General features: G+C 42.6%; 1 long non-coding RNA gene across 1 annotated transcript in view; it reads left to right on the top strand.

Moving 5' to 3' along the window:
- The window catches only part of LOC131130712 (uncharacterized), a 37,428-nt gene that overhangs the window by 4,449 nt on the left and 26,185 nt on the right, over nucleotides 1–6,794 (top strand). The window lies entirely within an intron of this gene.

The raw sequence follows: 6,794 nt of genomic DNA on the forward strand, positions 1-6,794 counted from the left end.
TGGGGTGTTGGATACTTTTTAACGGCTTTTTCCCTCCCTTAATTAATGATCAACATGTATTTGAATACCAATTCATTCATTTTCTACCATTTATCCTCACGAGGGTCGTGCTGGAGCCTATCCAAGCTGTCTTCGGGTGAGAGGCGGGGTACAACCTGGACTGGTTGCCAGCCAATCACAGGGCAACATATAGACAAACAACCATTCACACTCACATTCATACCTATGGACAATTTGGAGTCGCCAATTAACCTAGCATGTTTTTGGAATGTGGGAGGAAACCGGAGTACCCGGAGAAAACCCACGCATGCACGGGGAGAACATGCAAACTCCATACAGAGATGGCCGAGGGCGGAATTGAACTCAGGTGTCCTAGCTGTGAGGCCTGTGCACTAACCACTCAACCACCATGCAGCCTTGAATACCATTTAACATTCATCCATTCATTCATTTTCTACCGCTTTTTCCTCACGAGGGTTGCGGGGGTGCTGGAGCCTATCCCAGCTGTCTTCGGGCGAGAGGCGGGGTACACCCCGGACTGGTGGCCAGCCAATCACAGGGCACATATAGACAAACAACCATTCACACTCACATTCATACCTATGGACAATTTGGAGTCGGCAATTAACCTAGCATGTTTTTTTTTGGAATGTGGGAGAAAACTGGAGTACCCGGAGAAAACCCACGCATGCACGGGGAGAACATGCAAACTCCATACAGAGATGGCCGAGGGCGGAATTTAACTCGGGTCTCTTAGCTGTGAGGCCTGCACGCTAACTACTCAACCGCCATGTAGTCCTTGAATACCAATTATAAAAATTAAAATAAATAAATCACTTTAAACGGATAATTGGAATTTTTTTGACATGACGTTGTATGACATCCCAATCAGCAGTGTAGTCTATCAACGGTAACTTATCCCCCGCCCACATCGTCCTCTGAGCAGAGTTCTGGTCAGATTTTGTTGATGTGGAACATAGTTGGTGGGGCCACTTAACTCATTCTCAGAGGTGATGATGCAACTCCACAATAGAAGAGAACATGTTTGGTGCAGTTTTAAGCAGAAAATTCCCATTGAAATAAATGCTGCATAGCAACCAGGAAGTGAAAAAGCATCTTGTTGTGTTGTGCGAAGGAGGTTACACATTGAAGGGAAATTTTAAGTGTAAACATTTTAAATAGTTCATGGTGATATATTTGTAAAATCTAAAATATTTGTATGTAAATTATGTTGTGCCAACATTTTGCCACAATATTCTGTTTGTCGGGCTGCATGGTGCGAGAGTGGTTATCGCACATGCCACACAGACCCGGGTTCGATTCCACCCTCGGCCATCTCTGTGTGGAGTTTACATGTTCTCCCCGTGCATGCGTGGGTTTTCTCCGGGTACTCCGGTTTCCTCCCACATTCCAAAAACATGCTAGGTTAATTGGCGACTCCAAATTGTCCATAGGTATGAATGTGAGTGTGAATGGTTGTTTGTCTATATGTGCCCTGTGATTGGCTGGAGACCAGTCCAGGGTGTACCCTGCCTCTCGCCTGAAGACAGCTGGGATAGGCTCCAGCATGTCCGCGACGCTCGTGAGGGTATAGAAAAATAGGTCAAAATCACCAAAAATGGCCGCTACCGAGAGGGAGGGCTTTTGAAAACTGGCGGAGATTGAATGAGTTAAGAAAAGAGTTTGGCTTCTCGTGTGTTCAAAAAAATAACACATTTTTATCACAAAAATTCCTCCTTGAAAAAAAAGATCGTTTTTTTCTCCCTTCGTATCATTGCCCGTTCAATGTTGTGTATGTGTTCCGTGGCGGCTAAAAAGACTGCCAGACTACCCCGTTGCAATGGCCGCCACCCACACACCTCTTTTTCAGGACAAATACCATCTCAGTGAGTCCTGCAAAGTAGAAAGTATTATAAAAGACGAGTACCACCAGTGGACCTGAAGGTCTCCAAAGATTCTTCCAGCTTTTGTTCTCTTAAATGCTGCCTTTTACGGACAGTTCAGAACAGCTCAGTCTGCTTCAGATTTCTGACATTTATTGAATGATAAAGCGCCATGCAGATGTGAAAGATAGCATTTACAGGATTGGCCTTCAGGCTGCATTTTCATGATGGCCATTGATTAAGCTGCTCGGAGGAGAAGATGGGACTGAATGAACTAGTCAAAAGAGGTCAGAAGATACCTCGCTCTTCTGCTGCGTCTCAGAGAGAACACTGCTGATCTAATCAGCTTTACCTTTCATGGCTTTATGTTCACCATCAGGGGCTGCATTTTGTAAAGGGATCCGACCAAAATATTCTGGTCCGAAAGGTTTCAAACTGTAAAACATGTGTACTGGGGATTTGATCATTAAAAAGATATGGCATGGATATGAAACTTGTTTACAACAGAAGTCATAATCATAGAAGCATTCATTCATTTTCTACCGCTTTTCCTCACGAGGGTCGCGGGGGTGCTGGAGCCTATCCCAGCTGTCTTCGGTCCTGGACTGGTCGCCAGCCAATCACAGGGCACATATAGACAAACAACCATTCACACTCACATTCATGTTAAAAGTTGAAAGACTCAGAAAGCAACTGGCGGGCTGGATTCAAACGCTTGTTGGGCCTCATGTGGGCCCCCGGGCCGTAGTTTGCCCACCCCTGCATTAAACTGAAGTGTCCAGAAACTGAAATCAAATGCAACAAAATGGAGAGCAGTGAAGCGTTCAAAATTCTTACATGTTGCAGTTTTCAAAAGCTCTCCCTCTCTGTAGCGGCCATTTTTGGTGATATGGACCTATTTTTCTATACCCTCACGAGGGTCACGGGCATGCTGGAGCCTATCCCAGCAGGGGGTACAGCCAATCACAGGCCAGTCGCCAATTAACCTAGCATGTTTTTGGAATATGGGAGGAAACCGGAGTACCCACGCATGCATGGGGAGAACATGCAAACTCCACACAGAGATGGCCGAGGGTGGAATTGAACCCTGGTCTCCTAGCTGTGAGGTCTGCGCGCTAACCACTAGACCGCCGTGCCGCCTCACAGAAGATTTTCATAGTTAATAGAAAACCTGTTTATGACCTTCTAAATACTGTTTGCTACAATTAGAGCCCTCTTGGGAAGAAATAACACCCCTATAGTCACATTTACACTCACATTACCCAATATTATATTCACAAAAGAGAAAATAAAATGGTTAAGACCTAAATAATACATAATGTAGACTCATACATGTTGGAATAGAAAAGAGTACTTTCCTACAATGGCGATGTAACATTACTGACACCTAGTGACTAGTGTGGAATACTACATATCAAAAATGAATGCATCTTCTGAATGTCTTATTTTTGTATTGTAGTTAATTGAGCTAATTTTATGTTCGGTTTTGGCCAGAAATACGTTAAATTTGCTTCATTCATTCTCTACCGCTTTTCCTCACGAGGGTTGCTGGAGCCTATCCCAGCTGTTTTCCGGCGACAGGCGGGGTACACCCTGCCAATCACAGGGCACATATAGACAAACAACCATTCACACTCACATTCATACCTATGGACAATTTGGAGTCGCCAATTAACCTAGCATGTTTTTGGAATGTGGGAGGAAACCGGAGTACCTGGAAAAAACCCACGCATGCACGGGGAGAACATGCAAACTCCACACAGAGATGCCCGAGGGTGGAATTGAACCCTGGTCTCCTAGCTGTGAGGTCTGCGCGCTAACCACTAGACCGCCGTGCCGCCCCTCACAGAAGCATAAATGCTGTAAATTAATTGAAATAGTATCTTTTTTATCATCTCAATACAGAGCTTTTAAAGCTAAATCTGACAGCATTCAGCAACACATTGAAATGCTTGGGAGACCTTGTACAAAGTAATGAGTCTACTGAATGACTTGGCAGCTTATTCAGATACAATGGAGATATAAGTAGTTTAAACAGATCATGAAAAGTGCCCGGGAGAGGATATGAAAGAAGATTATAAGCGTATTCCAATGACAAGGTCTTACTTTTAACGCCCACAAACTGATGAATGGCAGCACATTGGCTGCGTTCAACTCGTTTTATGCAGCCTGTTTAACAAAATCATTGCCATCCTTAGAACGAGTTTGCGCCATTTGTCACAAACGTGGGTGGTTGTGTAGTAAAATAATGCTTTGAAGTCAACCCAGGAGACAATAATGAGTGTCCACTCTTAGGCAGCCACAAATGGAACATAATGGGATATTTTCTCTATGACAGACCCATAAAGTGGATATGTATCCTGTGATGACGTCTTCCTGTGACTTCCGATGAACCTGTTGGTCAATTGGTCAGTCATCAGAAGCTGCATTCGGGTGCAACATAAGAATCCTGATCATATGCCAATAGGTTACTTTAGCGTCAAATGTTTAGATTCCAATCATAATTCATGGTTGCCAATACAATATTGGTTCATTTTAGTACAATATGATTCAAAACAAGGCTGCACGGCGACCGAGTGGTTAGCACGCAGGCATCACAACTAGGAAACCCGTGTTCAATTCCACCAATGTGAGGAGTTTGCATGTTCTCCCAGTGCATGCGTGGGTTTTCTCCGGGTACTCCGGTTTCCTCCCACATTCCAAAAACATGCTAGGTTAATTAATTGGCGACTCCAAATTGGTATGAACTCCATAGGTATGAATGTGAGTGTGAATGGTTGTTTGTCTATATGTGCCCTGTGATTGGCTGGCGACCAGTTCAGGGTGTACCCCACCTCTCGCCCGAAAACAGATGGGATAGGCTCCAGCATCCCCGCGGCCCTTGTGAGGATAAGCAGTAGAAAATGAATGAATGATTCAAAACAAGGCTGCGAGTTCAATTCCACCCTCGGCCATCTCTGTGTGGAGTTTGCATGTTCTCCCCGTGCATGCGTGGGTTTTCTCCGGGTACTCCGGTTTCCTCCCACATTCCAAAAACATGCTAGGTTAATTGGCGACTCCAAATGTATCACTATATTGACAGTTACTGTGGTACCGATTATGTCATTGTATGGTCATATCTCCTCGTACTTCGGTACGTGACAAAAAAAAGAAAGAAAGCAGGAAGTGAACAAATGTAACAGTTACTGATTGTAAAAGTACCAGATGGAGGGGTAGGATTTAATAAGCTTTGCTTCTTCCTACTCCTTTTGGACATGTGGAACTGTGAACTGATTATGTGATGCATTCAATTGTAATCTGATGCATATTCAAATGAAATTACCATTACCAAATTGTCCATAGGTATGAATGTGAGTGTGAATGGTTGTTTGTCTATATGTGCCCTGTGATTGGCTAGTGACCAGTCCAGGGTGTACCACGCCTCTGGCCCAAGACAGCTGGGATAGGTTCCAGCAACCCCCCACAACCCTCATGAGGATAAACGGTAATTAAATGAAAATTGAAAATGAATGAAATAAATTGTAAGGGACAAGTTATGGGAGATTTTTCTGTCTCTAATAAAGTGTGTTATGTTTACAGTTAGTCTAATTCTGGTACCAGACCAACTGTTTCCCCGTCCTTGACAAAAAAGAACCATGTATTGCTACATTACTGAGTCTTCGGTCCCCATGTGACTCCCTGCAAAGAGCGCAGATGAAACAATAATGCAATAACATTAATGTAACAAAGTCATAACTAGCGCTGCAGAATTGTTCCCCCGGGCGACAGAGAACAGAGGAAATGATCATAACATGGTTTCGGATCCCGGAGGATCCGTTCCATCTGACGTGGAAGCATTTTGAGCATCGGATACTGTTACTCAAGCAAAAGTGTTCTCTCTTTGAAATCACTTTCACTATACACACCAATATTAATATATATTAATATTAACTGTGACTTTGACACAGTTTTACAAACAAGTCACTCACCTGTTTATTTTGTGGATTAAACTATTTATTAAATGCCATAGAATAATACATAAATACAGTAGATACATCATAGACAGCATTGATAAGTTACCTTACTCATTCCATCTTTTGCTTAACATACAGTATATTGCAAATTCAATCATTATGTTGAGAAATATGAAATGATGGTCAGATTATGATCAGGCCATGCACTCAGTCAAATGTCTACGTCAGGGGTCACCAACGCTGTGCCCGCGGGCACCCATGTGGACCACTTAAGGCGCCCGTGAGGCATCTTCTAAAAATAGCACCGGTCACAAATCATTGTTCATTGTCATTTTGTGCTTTAAATTTTGAATCAGAATTGCTTACATTAATGTATTTTTTTTAATCGTCTTATAACATCAAAAATTAAAACAAAATAAAAATAATATTTAAAAAATTAAAAAAAATATTTAAAAAAAATTAAAATAAAATAAAACATATTTTATAACGAACTCTTACCTCAAGTCAAAGTTCATGTGTGCGCACGCGTCCGCTCACCGCTTTTTCGATATAGTGCAGCGATGATGAGGTGTTAGCTTACACGTGCAGTTTAGCCCCCAAAAACATGGCAGAAAAGCAAAAAAAGGACTTACATTTTTTCCACAGTGACTGGGAGGAAGAATTTTTCTTTACGTATTTTGAAGAAAAATGTATGTGTCTTATTTTAGCGGGACGACTGTTGCAATACCAATGTGGCACAATGTGGAGAGACACTTCAAAACTTAAATGTCGAAATGTCACGAAAGCTTCAATGCGAGCTACCCAACCGGCAGCGCATTAAGGACGGAAAAAGGCCCGTTTGTTAAAGGCAGCTTTGGACAAACAAAGGACTTTTTTCACTAAGCAGGTGAAAAAAATCACAGAAAGGTGTTCCCTCTGACTTTCAAATATATGAGCACATAAATAAATGTTTCTTGTT

The sequence above is a fragment of the Doryrhamphus excisus genome, linkage group LG1 (assembly GCF_037039965.1).
Source record: "Doryrhamphus excisus strain RoL-2023G ecotype Guam linkage group LG1, RoL_Dexc_Guam_v1.1, whole genome shotgun sequence".
Lineage (NCBI taxonomy): Eukaryota > Metazoa > Chordata > Actinopteri > Syngnathiformes > Syngnathidae > Doryrhamphus > Doryrhamphus excisus.